This window comes from Sciurus vulgaris (genome assembly GCF_902686455.1).
Source record: "Sciurus vulgaris genome assembly, chromosome: 15".
NCBI lineage: Eukaryota > Metazoa > Chordata > Mammalia > Rodentia > Sciuridae > Sciurus > Sciurus vulgaris.
The window spans coordinates 3,340,481-3,359,510 of NC_136476.1; the positions used below are offsets into that span (position 1 = coordinate 3,340,481).

General features: G+C 39.8%; 1 protein-coding gene and 1 pseudogene across 2 annotated transcripts in view; both read right to left on the reverse strand.

Moving 5' to 3' along the window:
* NTRK2 (neurotrophic receptor tyrosine kinase 2) overlaps nt 1-19,030 on the reverse strand; it is a 345,264-nt gene that overhangs the window by 169,778 nt on the left and 156,456 nt on the right.
* LOC306644969 (mitochondrial import receptor subunit TOM22 homolog) lies at nt 13,356-16,870 on the reverse strand (annotated as a pseudogene). The gene has a single exon. The product of its transcript is annotated as a mitochondrial import receptor subunit TOM22 homolog (transcript).

The window sequence follows — 19,030 nt, forward strand, 5'->3', positions numbered from 1 at the left end:
GTTATCTACTGGTCTCAATATTTCCAAGATACCCTGTTCTTTCCCTGTCACAGTTGGCCTCACCCCAAATTTTAAATATCTACTTATTGGTTGTAACTTTCCCCTACACTGTAAGTATTTTATAAGCAACAAATATTTCTGTCTTATCTCCCCATTGTGCTTCTAGCATCCAGTACAGATTGGTTCAATTTAAGTTCTCAATAAAGAGATTTTTAATTAAAAATTAAAAAATTAAAAATTAAAAATAATTAAATAGATTAATGAATGTGGAGTAAATAATGGGTGAATTCCAACTTTTCACCTTTGATTGTTCAATTCAGAGCCAAATTTGGCATAACATGGGTCCACAGTTGGGTTATGTATTATACTGCTCATCTCTCCTTCCTGGCCCTCAACACTGGAATCCCCCACCCACTAATTCCTGTGGCTTGCTTTTGCCTATGAAAAGTGAGTAAAAATGATATGTCACTTCTCTCCAGGATATTTGATAGTCAGTAATGGTTTTGCCCTTCTTCATCCTGCCATAGTGAACCATGAAACCTAATGTTCAGACAGAAGTATCATATAGTTCTGTGTTCCTGAGAGGCTAAAATGAATAGACCCTGCTTGCCAATCTGTATTATACAGCAGGAAGATAGATCATTTTTCTTTCTATTTTAGGAGTTGTTTTTGCAATAGTAAAGTACCAAGTAAGTCTTATTAAAAAGCATTGCCATTTATAAAAATATAGACCATTTATCTTATAAAAGATTCCAACATGTATTCTTAAGAAAGTACATGTCCACAAATATACTCTCTCAAGCACATGGAAGTGTGAATATAAATACATAGCATATAACTATTTATTGTTAGGTATGCAAGAAATTTTTAAAAACTCATTGTAACTTATATTGAAAGACAAGTGTTGTGGACCTTCCAAGCCACAAGTCCATGCCTTTATTCCAAACATACTGCTTTTGTTTGCCACATTTCCAGGATCCTTCTTTAAGAATCATCTTTAAAGTAATGTAGTAGAATCTACTAACTCTGCAAATCTCTATTATTTGAGAAAAAATAATTATTTTAATAGTTAAATATCACTCTGATCCAGGTCTGATGAAATATGTGGGTACTTAATCTGTACCACATCACTGTTATTCAAAATGTCAGGGGAGCTGATTCTAGACCTCATATTTCCGACTTTCTTGTATGGCTCATAACTTTTCATCAAAGTCACTTCCAAAAAGGCACAAAATCTTTTGTCTGGTGATAGCCAAATATTTTCATAGTTCTAGACTCATAACTATCAATCTCCAGGAAACGTCTTCATTCCCTAAATTCATGGTTGTAGGGTAAATGTAACATAATTGGATGGAGGACTAGTTGCTATTCACAGTACAATTAGAAGCTACCTAAGCACATTTATTCTCAAATGCATACAAGCAATGAGACTTTTGGTGGATAAAGTCTCATCCAGACCAGTTGCATAACTAGGAATTAACACTTGTTTGTATTAGGGACTGAATTGTGTACACATGAAATTCATACAGTGAGACCCTAAGCCCCAATGTAACTGCATTTGGAGACAGAGCTTTTAAGGAGGTCAGCAAAATAAATGAGGGTGAGGCCCTCATCCAATAAGCCTGGTGTCCTTATAAGGAGAGACACCAGAGCACTCTCTCTCTTTGTCTCTCTCACCCCTACCCATCTCAGACCAAGAGCCACAGTGGAAAGGTCATGTGAAGATACAGCACAAAGTGACCATTTGCAAACCAGAGGAGGGACCTCACAAGGACTGAATGAGCCATCACCTGAATCATGGACTTGTAGCCTCCAGGACTAAAAGAAAACAAATGTCTATTGCTTAAGTCACTCTCTCCATGTTATTTGGTTATGGCAGCCTAATCAAACAAATAAAGATTTTTTTTTTTAAATTTTATTTGTTGTTGCTGCATCTGTACCCTCCTCCCCCTCAACTGGTAATGATTTCCTTTTGGTGATCCACCCAACACTAAGCAGCCAGTGTGAGTCAAGGGGAACCAATGGCTCAGACATAATAATAAGTCAGCATAATTCCATTCCCTGTCCACGGTGGTTCAAAAATGGGCCTATGACTAAAGCTGGCCTGATAGGAACAAAGCCTAGGATCTGGGCACAAAGGTTAATGCAAATGATGTCCTCTTTTTGGTTGGAAGGGCATCTGTAGGGTGTAGCATCTACAGTGAATGGAAGTCATCTTTCCTGCAACCATGGGAGAAAAGTTCGTCTCTAATTTGAGCCAATGCAATGGAAGACAGCCAAAAGACAGATCCTGGTCCCAGTGTTTGGGCCTTGGATCAAGCCACATCCAAAGTTGGGTATTTATGCCTTGATGATATATTTATGTGAAACAATAAATGCTTATTATTGTTCAAGCCATTTGCAACTGTAAGATGCCAAACTAATACAGAGATGGGGCAATAGTAGTCTTATTTTCAGAGAATTACTTCTGTATCCCCAGAGGCCAGAGTGAATGGGTACCATATTCCAGAGTCCTTTCATGCACCCAAGTTTTATTACCACTAATGTTGAATTGGCCTGTTATGGAGATGTAAATGTCCTGCTCTTCAAAGGCATGTTTGATGGGATGAAAGGCATTGGGATTTCAATGACTTTGACTCCTCTGGAAATGGAAGGACAGCCTATTTTAGTAATTTCCATGGGAATGAATAGACATATACTTCAGCTATTCAAATATTTAACTAGCTCTTTTGTTGTTGTTTTGAATCCCAATGAGATGCAGCTGCCTGTTTGTGTCTGTTGTGCCTTTAAGGGGCTTGCTGATTCAGTAGGATCCCGTGAATGCATTAATTAGCCTTCTCTCATTTTCCCAGCCCATGACTAGGAAGAAATGAACATTTACAGCTCCAATTGCTGGGAACGATGTGAGTCTTGAGGGTAGTAGATAAATGAAGGCTCAGAATTGCCTGTCTTTTGATGGGCAGTTTTATGCTGGCAGCAGCCTGTGTGCACACAAGTCTGGGCTTGTGTGGTTGCATGATTAATTTATTGGCTATCACTATTGGCAGGCAAATGAAACACAGGCACCAGATTAAAGTGTAACAGGGGAGATGGGGCATTAATCAGCTCAGGTACATGAGTCAGAAGGAGGTAAGGATCCAGAGAAAATAAAATGTTATGGAAGACTGAAAAATGATTTATCATTTTTAATATGTATCATCTAAACCCAATCTTTATAACTGCTTGTAGGCCTCCATGTTGTGAAGACTTTGGCAATAAAACACTCCTTCCTTAAAACACTAAAGTGAAGGATGCTGGTGGGGAAAATAAAGAATCATGAAGAATGAACTGACGGCAACAGAAAAAAATAGCATTTGGCTTAAAATTGAATTTCCACTTGTTTCTTTTTAAATGATTTAGAAATACAGTTTTTGCTGGGAAAAAAAAATACCTGCATTCTATCCATCAGATGGAGAGGAAGGTGAGAGGTCTATGAGTGCCAATTTCTTAGGTCATTTAGGAAATTATAGTGATAGAAGAAAATGTATTTTTCAAAGAAGTAAATATTCATTGTCAGGTGTAACTATTAACCCAATCAATTAAACCACTCTTTACCAAGAATCCTGGAGTTTGGAAGCTTGGTTCAATGTAATTAAGCATCCTTAAATTGGAAGTTAGTAAGAATAAAGGCTAGCAATTAAGCTGGGAATTATGTGAAAGGAGACATCTTTCCCTCTCTTGGTATTTACTATTCTTTCTTGGGTTTCTTCATTTCATTTTGGGGAAGGCTTCCCTTTCTTCAATGGGCAGAAACAAATAATGCACTTTCCTTTGTGTTCCACAGCACTAAACAGCATTTAACTGCAACTGTGCTTTTTAGTTCCTGCTTACAGGTGTCAGACATTGATAGCAAATGGGATGGGAAAGACCAAGGATTTAAATCTTACCCAGAAATATCAGGAAATATAATGTGAGAGGGATTGAGAGTTCACTTGTCCCTCCCTGCATTTCATCCTCCTTTCTCTGATTTACATTGAATGTGGGAGAAATATGTAATATGTTTATGAACATAGATCCCATCACTTTATCCCAAACGGTGGACCATTCACGGCTGCACCAATGCTGGCTGCAAAGGAAGCCACCACTCCTCTGAACCAGGCATCTCCAGCTTTGCTGAATCTGCTGTTGGGGCCTATTCTACCTTCCTGCTTCCCTCTTCCCCTCCTTGGTCCATCCTCCATGCTGCAGCTAGAAAGAACTTTCTAAAATCTCAGTGGAGATTCTTTTCTTTTCCCCCATCCTTACTGAAAATGAATCAACAACTGCACCTCATGGACTTAGAACTCAGACTCTTAATCTAGGACTTGTCTCCACTTTCTCTTCCAGTCTCCATATATGCCCTAGCAATTGATGGTTATTAGTACTTCCGTGCACACACTGTGCTGTGTTCTGCCTTTATGTATTGCTAATGCCAATCCTTTCCCCAGTTTTTCCTATTCATTCCTTATTCCTGTAGAGTCACCTCCTTCAGGAGGCCTCCCCTTGACCACTTCAGACTGGGTTCTCTTTCCAGATGAAACTCTTTGCAGATCTTGATTACAGCTATGCATTACAAAGATCTGTTCACTTCCCTATGTCCTCGACTAGAGTATAAGCTCCATGAGAAACAGCCTCTAGTCTTACAACTGTTTATTCTTGCATAGGTGCATAAAACAACTGCCCCCAGCAACAGTCCTACCCAGAACTGATGCACTGCACTATACTCTATGTAGTGCCCCCTGGAGCTGTTCCACTGAGGGCAGAATGGGGCTGCGTGTGGCTCATCATTGGAGATCCACACCTTTAAAATCTAGCTTTTTGCCTTCAAGTTTTCCTGGAAAAATGTACCTGTCTCTGACAAACAGAATATACCAGGTCATCATAGCCATTAAGACTAAGCACTGTTTAACTAACTGGCCAATCTATCTTTTGGGTCTGGGGGAGTAAAGAACAGACAACAGAAACCACATATAAGTGAGGAGAAATAAAGACTTGCAGCTTAGGGGACATGTGGGGAGCTGTTAGAATTCTACTGTGGGAGGGCAGACCACTCAGAGAGGGACAGGAATACAGGGATCATGCCTTATCTACCTTCCAAGGTATAATCACCTATTGTATACCCAGGGAACCAATTCATTAGAAATGCTGAGACCGAAACACACTGTGTGCAATATTATAGGAAAGACTAGCATCTACCAAATTTTCCCTATGTACCAAGCATCTTTTTATTAGACTTTTACCATAACATCATCCAATAAATATCATAATCCCCATTTATATGGGAAGGAACCCAGGTGAAGAGGAACTCAGAGACATTCAGATCATAACAGATAGTAAATGAACCAAAGTAAAGAAGCAGTTCTTGCTTTTGGATGTCAAGAATTAGTGGACAGTGGAAATGGAAGAGGAGGCCATCCAGACACATGCCCTCTCTCATTCCTCTCTGCGTGTGGACACTCATGGTTCTGGAAAACTAAGTATCCACAGTCTTTTAGGCCTTTGTATCAGCTCTATGAATAGGTCTGGAACTCCACTATCCAGCTGCTCTCCCAGATGTTCACCATAGTCTAGTTTTCTCAAATTCACTTCTGAAGAACTGAGGGTTCTAATGATCAGCATAGACAAATAATGTTTCTGGACAATGGATGGAGTGAGGTTCCACTTGTCATACAGAAGAAACCAAGGGTCCCAGGAAGAGTGCAGCCTCCATGGCCATGCAGGTCATCCTTGGGTAGTCCACAGTGTGACCAGGGAAACATTATTATGGATCAATAATAATGCAGAGGAAGAGTCAAACAAGACTCCCAGTCCTAGCAGCTCAGTCAGGTACAAGTTGGCACAGGGCAAAGGTAAAATCCTAAAATGGATTAATACCCTCAAACAAGGGTCTTCTTTTGGGCTCAGAGGTGATTTTATTGGGTCATTCAGAACTTGGATGATATTCTAAAGAAGTTCTCACCCTCTGCTATGTTTTAGGAACATAATCATGGCAATAGTTGGGAGAATGATTTGCAGAGGGGCCAAGACTTGAATCAGGAGAGGGTAATGGGATAAGTGGCTACTGATGCTGAAGGGATTAAGAACTTCTTGGGATGGAACAAAGTTGCACCCCAAAGTATGCTTAGCTCCTGGACCATGATTAGTCAATAATTTCCTGTGTTTAAGAGTTGCCATGACATGCAAGACTGGCTAGCTTTAGTAAAAACAGGGAATTGGGAGGGATTCCGGGGTCACCCAAATTTCTGAAAAAAAGATGGATAATCATCCTGATACTTGAATGTTTTGTCTATGGAATGCCATAACATTTTCATGTCAATAGAATGCTTTTGTGTCACACAGCTCTGGACTTTGCTATGCCCTGGATTCAACCTGGGACATTCATTTTTTCATTCTTTTGTTTAACCTATATATATTACAATAAGATATTTTAAGACAAGTAAAGAAAACAAACAAAAATTTCTGCCATTGTTGAGGCTTACATTTTGTGGAGAAGACAGGCAACTAATGGCAACACAAAAGCAGTTTGTAGTACATCTGATGGTGACATATACCTTGAGGATAAGGAAGGAAGGGAGACAAGGACTGTGGGCCAGTAGGAGCAAAGACTGCAGTTTGAAATATGTGGTCGGAGAAGGTTACTGGGAGAAGATGGTATCTGAACAAATCTCTAAAGGAGAAAAGGAGAGCATTCTAGAAATGAAGGAATGGCAAGTACAAAAGTTTCAGGGAGAGAATATGCACAGGGTGAGTTCTGGCCAATCTGGTCAGATAATCTAGGGAGAATATTAAAGAAATTTGAATCAGGCTACTCGTTATGGAGGTGATGCAAAGCAGTAGGATTCCAGATGCTTTTTGAAGGAAGAGGGGGTGAGGGGTTGCATGTGGGGCTTAAGTAAAGAGAGAGGTCAAAGGACTCAAGAGTGTCAGCATGAGTGGTCATTTATGGAGATGAATGAGACCATAGGAAGATGAAAGCTCTGGGTTGGCTATGCTGAGTGTAAGATGGCCACCTGGAAATCATGTGGAGCTTCAGAGCATACAAATCTGCAGTCCAGAACAGAGGTCTTTCTTGGGGACCAAAGGTAGGCAAATCCAGTATAGAGATGGATCGAAGTCATAAGGGTGGATAAAATGCCCTAAAGAGAAAGTGAGGCTAGAGAGGAAAGGGGCTCCTCAATTGAGGAAGAAGGAAAAGAGAAATGAAGCATCCAGAGTCAAGTGAAGGAGTGTCTAAAGAAGGGAGAAGCTGAGCAGCTGTTTCTTACAGAACAAGGAGGTTAAGAACTGAGAGTCACCATGGTACTTAGTGATGTGATGACCTTGAAAGGAACTGTTCTGGTGCAGCATTTGGAGTGAAAGACTGATTTGAGTGAATCAAAAAGAAAGGAGGAAGAACAGAATTATAGAGGAAGGATAACCCTGTCCAGGAGAGGCTGGAGGAGTCAAAGAAGAAGGGAGCACTAGATGTGGGTAGGGAATTTATGGGGATCACAAAGAGTTTGTTTACCAGAGAGGAGGAATGTGAACTTATGTATTCATAACTGACTAGAGCCACCCAGTAGAGAAGGAAAGGCAATGTCGCAGGAGAGAGCAGGGACAATGGCTGGAGATGTTCTACAGGGTTTTCCTGGGGAGAAGACAGTGCCACTAGGGAAGGCAGAGCCATGCCATGTGTGCAGATGATGGGATGCAGGTGCTGTGGCTCAGGGGTGTCCTCTTTTTTGGGCAATTTTGATTTTTACCAAAGGAAGTGATTATAGCCAATGACCACAGATACACCAACGTGAAGACAGGAGTTGTGGGGGGTGGTTTGAAGAAGTGTCATTATTTGTGGTCTGGGAAGGTCAAAGACAACATCAAAGTAGCAGAGAGTGAGCTGGAAACTGGACTGGAGAGAGAGAGATCCTCAAGGTTATGGAGGGGTTGGAAGTGACACCGTCAAGGGGATGTCCATGTAAGAGTGTGACCAAAGCCAGGCAGACATGTTTCTCAAAATGGACTTAGTAAGAAAGGGTTTGGGATTTTTTTCTAACCAGTAAGAAAAAATCAATAAAGGGATCTAATTTATTTCTGAGGGCTTTAAGAAAAAATGGGGTGAGAGAAAGAATAAAGGATGGAGGGAGGAAGGGAAAGATATTGGCAGCAAAATGCCAATATATATATTATAATAATAACATCATTTTTTTTGCAAGTAGAGCTGGAGAAAAAGTAACCAAGAAACCCAAAACCTTGTAGTTTCAGAGTTTTCTAAGGCCCTTCATCCATATCTCTAATAAAGAGCAACAATTTGTCTATATTTCACAGACACACTGGAGGAGCTAGCAGCAGCCTTGACCCTGACCCTGCCTGTTTAGGAGGATTAGAGGGAAAGAGGCGGCATAACTCAAAGGCAGCAATGCAGAGAAAACCCACAAGTACGCCTGGCCTAAAGAATGTGCAGCTTGTTCTGCCTCAACTACAGGCTCTGAAATCAGCTCCCCATCAGCAAAATGAACCCTCAGCCAATCAACACAGGGTTTTGCACAGAGCAAGCACTATGTTGATATTTGGTGTTGACCAAATGAAGCACTGCTCTGGGCCTTTAGAGAGTATGTGGCCCTCAGGATGTGTGAGTCTTCAGACAAAGATCAAAATGTCCTGAGAGTCCTCTGGGATAAGTGACATTGCCTTGCAGAAGGAGACTCTGGGGCCCAGAGTTTGAAGTATCAGGTTTCAATTCTCATTTCTGCCCAGACCACAAACATTTAATGAACAACTATTATGTGCTAAGTTTTGCCCAGGGACCAGGGGCCTTATGACACTTAGTCAATAATGCATAAGTACTGAAGGTACCAAGGTGAATGGGATACAATAGAAGTCAACTAAGAGTTAAAATCTGTGCTCATCTGTGGTTTATATTGTTCCAGGATTTTTAAAAGTGTGTTTTGATTCTTCTGGTGAGACATATTAGCCAAGCAGATGAGAACAACCTCAATATTTCATACATAAGAATCATCTGACAAAGATACCCATTAGGTTGGCCACCAAACCACAAATGGAGAGTAATAAATAATACATCGCATCATTCTGAATCAGTACACATGTGTGTGTTAATTAGTACACTCGTAAAGGAAGTGAGGTCATTTATTTTTCAAAGATTTAATGAAATGAATGCTTTCACCTCTGAGGGCCTTCATGTACAAACGGCATTCCCTCTGTTTCAGAAATTGAATCCAAGTCTTACAGAGACATTATGGGGAAAAAAAAGGTCAGTAAGGCTTCTGTACAGAGTTTTGATTACTTTTAATCAATGAAGCAGAAAGTATGCTGTTCTTTATTTTAGAATTGATAATTGCCTACTTCGAATAAGCAATATTTATTCTACTTTAAATTATGCATTGGCAGTAAAAGTCCACAAAATAGTGCATACTATATGAAAAGACAAATAATACTAGACAGATATTCACTTCCTTGTTTTTTCCTTAAACACTTTCGAAAACTTTTTGTGTTATAAAACGTGCTGGCTTTTCATAGACCTTTTTAAAAAAAATACAGAAAATATTTTTAAAAATCACCTATAATCTCACATCCCATAATTTTTAACATTCTGATATCATTTTTACTATGAAGAAAACAAGTTTTGAATAGTAATCCACATGGAAATACATGTGGGATGTAGTTTTATATGATACCCATTTTACTTAACATTACACTGCGTATATGTTGTTACCTTTGAAATTTCAGCACCATTAAATCAATAATTCTGATGCTGTTGAGCATTTAGGATTTCATTTTTCACTTTTTGTTATTATAAACTGTGTAGAGAATAGCAACTTTGCACATGTAGATTCTCTCCACCTATGTCTCTGTACTCTTTTGGATAGATTGTGGTTGTCCTTATTTTTTTCCTATTCTAGGTAACATATTGTGACATTATATCATCTAACATTTTTGCCAACAGGTGTGAACTAGGAAATGTTGCATATTTGTTTTTTATCCAGATTACGGAATGTTTAGATTCGTTATTGAGTCTATAATTTGAAGTAACCTTAATATCTACAAATATTGTTATCTTTGCCCTTTCCATAGATCCTCTTATTTCCATGATAAGTCTGATCCCATTAGGTAAAACTTTTATAACATTATAAAATAGTAATGATGATGTGGACATTCATATATATATATATATATATATATATATTTTGTTGTTGTTGTTGTTGTTGTTGCTGTTGTTGTTGTTACTAAGGAACCCAGGGGCACTAAACCACTGAGCCACATTTCAAGTATTCTTTTGTATTTTATTTAGAGAAAGGGTAGAAAGAGGGTCTTGCCTAGTTGCTTCTGGCTTTGAATTCAAGATCCTCCTGCCTCAGCCTCCCAAGTTGCTGAGATTACAGGCATTTGCCACCATGCCCAGAGATGTGGACCTTCTAGTGTTGCTTCAAATTTAATGGGAAAACTTCCCAGATTTCTCCATTAGATATGATGGTGACGGTTGTTATAAGATGTAGCATCTTCTTCATACAAAGAAAGCATTCTTCTATTTTAGTTCACCAATTTTTAAAAGAAAAGTTATTTAATTTTATCAAAACCCAATTCAGTGACAACTAAATAAATTTTCTTTGAGACAGAATAGGTCACCAGAGTCTTCACACATTAAAGTATTGTGAGATTAGTTTTTTATTATTAGGTTGTATATAAGGTTATATAGTTTTGTCTTTTTTTTTTCACATCTAAATTCTTCTCCATCAGACAAAACTCTTTACTATAAAATCTTCCTCCAACCACCAATTTTAGCTGACATTCTTTGAGGGCCTATGAGGCTGCAGGCACGATTTCTAAGCAAGGTACTTGCACCTGCCAACAATCCTATAAGGGAAATCTTATTATTCCCAATTTAAGCATGAGGAAACATAGACACAGAAGTCAAGTCATTCTTGTGAGTTCACACAGTCAGTGAGCCGCAGAATTAGGATCTGGACTCCAGGCAGCCTGAAATCTGAATGCGCCTACAGCCACCACAAATAAGCCCCCTCCTTCCAATAATGGCTTTATCACCTGCCACCCAGGTGGCCTTGGGCGGTTTTCTTAACTACTCTCCGAAACAGTTTCCCTCATCTCTAAATGAGGAAGAACAATAGGAAGAACAATACGTACCTAATGGGATTGGTATGACACTCCTCTGTACCTGGCATGAAGAACACACTCCATAAAATGGCGGTTAAGATTTCTTATTATTTCCTTTATTACTCACCTAACAAATATTTATTGAATGCCTACCTGTGCCAAGATATTTGGAAAATAACAATGCCCTTATGGAATTTCTGTTATATTCCAATATGATTTTAGAGTGCGTTATACTTTATGACACTTTACTATGGCTCCCCATCCATTATCTGCACTTTTGAAATGCATAACATTTGAGTACGTTTAACAAGGTTAAATTTACTTTGCGGTAAAACCTGACTTGAGCTGCTGTGCAATTATTTGTAGACTACTTATTCCAGTTAATGAGGTGAGCTTTCAGCTTCACAGCAGAAAACAGATGTGACCACCAGGAACTCCCCCAGGCCCTACTGAAGGGAGTGATAGTATTCACAGTATGAACCATGCATTTCTAATCCCCAAATCTTCCACACCCAAGACATCTGGTTCCAAGAATTTTGGATAAGAAAATAGGGTCCTGTATGATATAGAATATCAGATTGTGCTAGAAAAGAAAGGCATCATATTCTAGTTAATCTACTAGGGTAATAAATTTGTTCTCTCAATTAGAATGCAAGTCCTTTGAGGGCACTGACTTTTCTTGCTCATCACATTGACCCCTCTGTGACTCACATGCTCCAAGTACCTGGTGGGTTCTTGATAATCATTCCACTCAATTTAATTCAATTCAAGAGCATACTCCTTGATCCAAGATGTTTCAGTTCCCTGTAGGACTACTTCTTTCAGATACAAACATCAACCTAAGCCATCATTTTCTAACAAACTGGGGCATGTGGACAGAGCTGGCCTTTACTTGCATTTCTGTATACCTGGAGGCAATTTTCAATCTCATATCAACATCTGAAAAATAACTGCATTATTAATAAAATGTTTGCAATACGTTAGCACATTTTAACAATTTTACTTCCACCATGAGGCTAACTCAAAATGTTTTGGCAAAGAACAGAACTATGGCATTTGCTCAAATGGTAAGGAGCTGTTTCCCTGAGATGTCTGTTCAAAGACGGACTGTGATGCAGTGAGGGGCCGTCTTGGCACAAGGCACAAACCATGCCATCAAATTCTGTCTTACACTTCAACCACGAGGGCCTCCTTATGATTCTGGAGCTGTTTCATCTTGTCAATTGTTTTGTGTTTACACTAGATTAGGATTTGCTGGCATTGCAGGGGAGATGTTGAAACTGCCTCCAGCAAGCACTATGAGCCATAAATAAGAAGAGCAATGCCTTACATGGCTTTTACACATTATATTTTTCAAACTACTCTCACACACATGAATTCAGAATAATTTTTCATCCTCTGGTTTCCCCAGGTCAGCCTTCTCCTGCCATTTCCCACATGGCTTTCTACAGCAATAATTTAGAGGTTCAACTGCGTGATTTTACACATGACTATTACAAAGCAGGTGGGAGGGGAGGCTTTGATTTTCTGCCAACCCAAAGGACCATCTCTGGATTTTTTTGTGAGTTTTTTTTTTTTGTTTTTTTTTTTTTTTTTTTTTTTTCTGTCTGAATCTCATAGGGCAGATGCCAGAAAAAAAAAAAAAAAAAAAAAAAATCATCCTGTGGTTCTAGCACCTGATGGACACACCCTTCTTTGATGTGGAGAAGCTCTCCATTTCAAAGGCCGCATTCACTGCCTTTCAGAGTCAGGTCTAGTTCCACTGGTAGAATTAGCTTCGCACACACCATCTTGCAGCGCAGGGTCATGTGCAGATGGGCACTGAATACATCCACTGCTATGATTGATAATGATTACAGGCCAAGTGAGGAAAGGTGACGTGCACAGGGCTAGGTACTCAATAATTGCTGATTGATGAATGGTGACAGCTACTAAATGCCACTTTAAAAAATAGCTACACTTGAAAAGATATGTAGGTTAATTCAAGCTCCTGGACAAAATGCCTGCGATTGAATTGTAGAAGTCTTTGTTAAGGCAGCCATCCCTAAAATAGTGTAAAGGAATGGGTAAGCTGTTGTGGTTTTCCCTGCAGAGGGAATTCCACTTACCCAAGAGAGAATACTTAAGGTCAAACCTACTATAAGGAACAGAAAACAAGGCCTGTGCATGAAGACCACTGCTTTTAGTGCAATTCACCCTTTTTTATTGCGTGAGATGGAATGCAGTTCTTTTGTTCATAGAATATGAGGAATTTCAAAATCTTGAAAGTAGGACAATAAACCAAGCATGCAACCCTTGTAAGCACGTCCCAGTCCCACAAAGGTGGCCCTTGCTATGAGTAGCTGTGGTTTGCACATTGTACTGCAGCTGTCTCTCTTGCAGCCTGTAACTGATGGGCTTTCTGTGTCCAAAAAGGCTCAACACGTGGGCAGAGCAAACAACCTGAGCCAGGAAAGATGAAGTCAATTGTTATACTGGCTCTACATGAAATGTATCCTTCAAATTAGAAATGGAAAGTGAGTAGAACAACCAAAGGGCTTCTCTCCAGGCTGTGTTCACCTTGATCATCAAGGAGAAAAATGTGTGTGTGGGGGGGGGGGGTCAATTTTCACCAGGGGGGATATAAGGTTGCTTCTTAGTCTGCAACAGGGGCTCAAGGAGGTCATGCTAAAACTTGGAGCTCAGGCAGTTCCAGGGCACAGCAACCCTGGAGACATATTAGCAAAAGCAGAATCATAAGCCTGCCATTTGAACTCACTTCTCTTGATTTAACCTCCTTTATAGGTAGAATAAATATAGGATTCCCAGCCAAATTTGTATTTCAGATGAGCAAGAAATAATTTTGATGTAAGTATTCTGCAAATATTGCATGAGGCATAATTAAACATCAATTTCATTTATCTAAAATTTAAATTTAGTTGGCAATTCTGTATTTATTTGTTAAATCTTGCAACTTTATTGGCTGGGTTCTTGATAGGTTCTCCTTTTGTATTGAGTAGAGTTCAGTATGAAATCGTACACCTCTCCCAGTTCGGCTAGAATTTTAGAGAGCTGACAGTAGAAGACCACAGACTTAAGTGGTCATAGTAATTGTGAGCTGCCCAAGTGAAAGGTGAAACTCAAATAACTCCGCTACAGAGACACCTTTGTGCCTTTCCTCACCTGGCCAGCATCCTCCAGTTACCAGCCCTCACTGCACACTGGAGTCAACTGTGGAGCATTAAAAACGTTGGTACTTAGGTCCTGCACCACCAAGATTCTTATTTATTTAGTGTGTCTGGGCTGGTGGATTTTTAAAAGCTGTTCCGGGGGAACTAAAACATCAGCTAGTTACCTATTCTGATTTATCCAAGGAAGCCACTATAAAGCCCCAAATACATACACACACACACACACACACACACACACACACACACACACACACACACACATACGCATAGCCCCAAAATGTAAGAGTATGAATCAATTAAATGTTCACTTTAATATCTACAGAAATGGTCCCTTCTTCCCTTTGCTTCCTTCCCTTCCTTCTCCCCTACACCTCTTTTTTATTCAAAGCACTAGGTTAGCCTTACCCAATACCAGTTGTTTACAAACTTGGCTGAATGTTAGAATCACATGAGGTATTTTTTTTTTTTTTTTTTTTCCAGTTAGGAGCACTTTACTAGAAGGGGTAAGGTGGCCAGAGCTGGAATAACTGTCTGCATAGCTGCACTCTGGTATCAGAGTGAGGACAGAAGAAACATTGAGGACAGCGTGGAGGGCACAGTTAAAAGTTGGAAATCTCCCCGCGAGACAATGAGGGGAGAATTCTTGCTACCAGGTTTGGATCAATATGCTACAGTTAAAATAAATAAAATAAATAAATAAATAAATAAAACCAGATAGCAGTTCAAACACAACTGAATTTCAAATTTCTCCCATCAAGACAGTTCAAAGATAGCAGTAGCAACCTTGATCTTTCCAGGAAGTGAAGGCAGAGCTCCTGGCATTCCTCCTGTGTTAGGCCCTAGAAGTATCTGCTGCTGCTGCAGTTGCGGCTGTTACTCCATTTGTAACTTCTCAGTCTCAAAGACAACAGGAAGAACCAGTATCATAAAGGAAGTGGTCCCAATCCACAAGGCTGCCCCGGGAAACCTGTACATTTTTTGAGCCACAAAGAGGGAGAGATCAAAAGTGTCTCCTCAGGCCACGAATCAGACCCTCTCCAGGAACATCTCCGTCAGACCCCAGAGTCTCTCCGACTGGGTCTCATCTAGCTCCTCCTCATCATCCTCTGTCAGCTCTTCCTCAGTTTTCTCTGCATCACCTTTTGGGAGCAATTCATCGGTGGATAGAGGTTCCCCAGCGCTGGCAGCAGTGGTGGCAGCAGCCATGCTTATAGGGGACACCGGAAGCCCATGAGGTATTTTAAAAAGATACTGGTGCCAAGACCCCATCCCTAGATAATCATATGTATCATATCCAGTGTGGGTTCCAGGCATAGTATTTTTTAAATCTCTTCGGACAGTTCTAATATGTAATCTGAGTCAAGGACCATTACACTTAAGATTGGTACTTGAAATCTGGTGTGCATTAGAATCTTTCAGGAGATTTCTAAGCATGCGGATTCCTGTTATCTCTCCTCACCCACTGCTAACACCCTGTGAGGTCCAAGAACGTGTAATGGTAACTATGTGGTTCTAAGACAGACCTCTCTTGCTGAAAGGCTATTCAGGCTGTGGACTCATCCCATCCCCCAGCTTTGCTCTCCCAGGTACTGGTAGAAAGATGTCAGTAGTCCAAATGTGCTCTCTTCTGGTGCTGGATGGCCATTGGTAGTATGATCTGAGAAAACCAAAGATTTAGTCCAATATCCCCTATATCCTTCTCCCACCACTTTGAACTTATTGGGTCAGTTTAGGGGTACTCCAGTAAAGCTTTTATCATATTGAGGCATTTTAAAACAGTGACATGAAGGAGAAGGCAGGCCTCTTTATGTATCTAAAGCTGGATCCTCCTGGCAATGATTTGGGGTTTTTAACCTTGGTTAAAGATTGGGTAGTAAATGACTGGAGTCATGCACCTTAATGTGCATTGATCACGTGCAGAAAAAGTGCCTCCTCCCATGACAGCAGCTGAGCCGTGGCTGCTTCAACACTGCCCCCATCCTGACATGTTTACCCCAATTGCACCCCCCCACACACACCTCCATCTTTGCTTTTATACAGCTTATCCTTCCTTTCAGGGCCAGCAAAAATGTCAGCTTCTCCGGGAATCCTCTTGGTCTCCACAGCAAGAAACACCTTCTCTGCTTGCTACTCTTGGTTCTTCTATGATATTTATCTTACTCTACACCTTCTTATGTTTTTCTCATAAACTTAAAATGTAGAACTCTTGGAGGTATGTTGCTTCTCTCTGCACCTCTTTAAAATGTCTAACCTCATTGTGCAGGCGTCGAATGCTTATATATTGAACTAGATCGTGATTGTTAATATAGCAACCTGCAAATTATTAAGAATCTGTGAGAACCAATGTGTTTCCAGTGAAATTGAGAGAAACAGAGGTCACAAGAGAGTACAAGAATATTAAGGTTCACTGAATTCCCTGTTCTGAGGGTCAGCATGGAAGGAAAATCTTAACACATTTTTGTGTTTCTAAAACAACTATGTTTTCTGGATATAGCAACAAAGGTAATTTCTGAATTCTTTGGGGATTTATTGGGTCTTACCATGAAGAATAATTTACACATTTTATTTTCTGTGACAGTAAAAGACCTTTCTGCTTGAGCTAAAATATCATGTCTGTTTAGAAGTTTCCCTTATTTTGAACTAAGAACCTATACCTACTCCAGTTAGATGCTCTTGATCTACCACCCAGGTTGCCACCCACCTCCATCTTTGCTTTTATATGTTATCCATCCCTCCATGCCCTGTAGAAATGTCAGCTTCCCCAGGAATCCCTCTCTTGATTTCCATATCATGAAATGCCTTCTCTGCTCACCATACTCCCCTTGGTTCTTTAAATATCTTTGGTGATATTAACCTTGCTCATCATCACCTCTGCTAACCACACATTCTGTTATCCATCATGTGGCCTGGACGCCTAAGTTTCTACCCTTACAGTAGCAAGAAACCCAGGAATGGTTCAGAATGTAGGCTCTGGAGCCTGAAGACCCTACTTGAATTCTGGCTGTGACACTTACTTGATGACATGATCTTAGGTAAGCTTAACCTCCTTGGGCATCAGCTTCCTTCCCTGGAAAATGAGATAATAATAGTATCTACCTCTTAGGAGTATTGTGAGGATTACAAGAACTGACATACACAAAGCACTTAGAGTACCTCTTGGCATGTGGTAAGTGCCACTCTGGGAACCTGCAACACACCATAGCCCTAGAAGACTAACATATTACTCTTTCCTGTTCAGTAGTGAGTTCTCTCTCTCTCTCTCTCTATCTCTCTCTCTCTCTCTCTCTCTCTCTCTCTCTACTAAGCAGACATGTATACAAAACAACAAGTAAACACTAAAGCAAGTTTGGGGGGAAAGTTAAAGCAACACTAATGGGTGCTAAGAGATGGGCATTCTTACACTCTTCTGGTATAACTGTAAATATACCAATATTTCTGACAAGTAAACTAATAATATGTTATAAGGGTCTTAAAAATATTAAAACCTCACAGCTTAGAAATTATATGTCTGGAAGTCAATTCTAAGGGGAAAAATGCCAGAAATGTGGACAAAGATCTAGGCACAAAGAGGCCCATTATGGTGTTACTTTTAATAATTAAATTGGAAATTATTATAAATGTGAAATTCTAAAACATGATTAAATATATTCTGGTTTATTCAAAGAATGAAATACTCGAAAACCAATGAAAATTTTTATGAGAAATGTTAATTCCATGAAGAAATCCACATACACACACACACACACACACACACACACACACAATAAGACAAGATAAACATTAACATACAATGTTATTTCAACCAATATCATTTCTATTTTCAGAATAGAAATTTACTCCTTTCTTTATAATTTACATATATTTTAAAATATGATACTGGTATGATTTTAACAATCACTGGAAGAAAGAGGTATGTGCTGAATGTGGGCATCAGAATTGGTTCATTACCACTAAGGGCCTTAGAAATTAAACTGTTCCAATCTGACATAGGGTATGAGTATATTTGCTCAATAGTTCATCTTATTTATAACATATCCTTTCTCTTTTATAGGCTAAGAATTGTTCAAAGAAAGATGAAACCACCACACACACACACACACACACACGTACACCCTTAGGAGTCAGCAAGATGAGGAGATAGGAAAGTACAAGGTGCACATCTACTGTCAGCTTCTAAGAGCTACTTATTTTTGGGTATTGCCACACTTCTAACCAATGTTGTTAAAGTTCAAATGTTCATAAAGACTCAATAAAAGCCCATCTGGGTTAGATGATATGAGAGGGTAAGAAACATCCCAGGTACAGGCAATTGTACAGGAGAGTGTGAAGGTAACAAAGGATGAGGAAGATTCTGGGTAAGGCTTACACCCAGGGAGCATGCAAGGAATCACAGAAGAAGGTGTGAAAGCAGCACAAGCACAAAGCAGGCTCTAACCTGCTTTTATTACCACACCAACCACAAGGTGTTTCCACATTAAGTGTAATTCTACATGAATGCCGTCATGTCCTAGATCTAACTGCCTGCCAGCAAGGTGGTGGACTGGTGTTCCCTAAACCACCACCATTCTGGAACACGTATCAGACTTATCCCAGATGTTTATCATGGCATATTCCCAAGAATTACTAATATTGCCCACTTTGATAAATGAGAACAAAATACTCTCAAATCCAGTAAGGAAGAACAAATCTTAGGAATTCTTGTGGAAAGGCATAGCCATCCACAAATTCCTAATAAA